Source organism: Chiloscyllium plagiosum, unplaced genomic scaffold (assembly GCF_037043375.1).
Source record: "Chiloscyllium plagiosum isolate Xiang-an unplaced genomic scaffold, Cpla_swu_hap1 HiC_scaffold_29, whole genome shotgun sequence".
Classification (NCBI taxonomy): Eukaryota; Metazoa; Chordata; class Chondrichthyes; order Orectolobiformes; family Hemiscylliidae; genus Chiloscyllium; species Chiloscyllium plagiosum.
Genome location: NW_028270167.1, coordinates 57237087 through 57237863, shown reverse-complemented (window position 1 = coordinate 57237863; position 777 = coordinate 57237087). Strand labels below are relative to the sequence as shown.

The 777-nt window shown below is 42.9% G+C and overlaps 1 non-coding gene across 1 annotated transcript; it reads right to left on the bottom strand.

Annotated features, from left to right (window-relative positions):
* Positions 1 to 359: 359 nt before the first annotated feature.
* Positions 360 to 431, bottom strand: trnah-gug (transfer RNA histidin (anticodon GUG)). The gene has a single exon. It is a non-coding gene; the product is annotated as a tRNA-His (tRNA).
* Between the last annotated feature and the right edge of the window lie 346 nt (positions 432 to 777).

The following is a 777-nucleotide window of genomic DNA, read 5'->3' as shown; positions in this document are numbered from 1 at the left end:
AAATAGGAAATGACTCCACAACCACGTGATGAAAGAGCAAGCGCTCTTAAAACTAGTGCTCAGTTAAACCTGTTAGATTCTAAACTGGTGTTGTGTGATTTTTAATTTTGTACACCATAGTCCAACACCGGCAACTCTAAATTAATGAAATGGGGGTGTGGGACGGAAAGTTCCATTCGTGATCGAAGGAGGGAGAGAAATCTCTGAGAACGGGTGGATTTGAATTCTGACATATGAAACACAGAGGTGTGAGAGAGCAGAATTTGAAGGGAAAAGATCATCACCTTGGAGAAAATTACCATGTTAAAACAACTGATTCCTTTTTGTTTCACAAAAACTGGGACAGATAGAGCAATTATTGCCGTGACTCGGATTCGAACCGAGGTTACTGCGGTCACAACGCAGAGCACTAGCCACTATACGATCACGGCATTTCACAGACGCGCACACTGACAGTGTGCAATAAGTACAGTATCATAGGCAATGTTAGGCAGAGCACCAAATGCACAATATCAGTGCTTAGCGAACAGTGGCAGATATGTGGGACTCAGAATGGGATGACCGTTTAATATCGGTTTCCCCAGTGGCTGTGGTGATTCCATCATTAATATGCTGAAGGCTGAGATAAATAGATTTCTCCAAAACATCAAAAACTCCGGGGACGGTGCAGTTGTTGCCAAAATGTATACTTCAATAGTAATGCAGTTTAATATCGGCTATTTCATCAGTTTCCCCACACAAGGCAGTAACCACTGCTGCCACATAGTCCCAATTCCC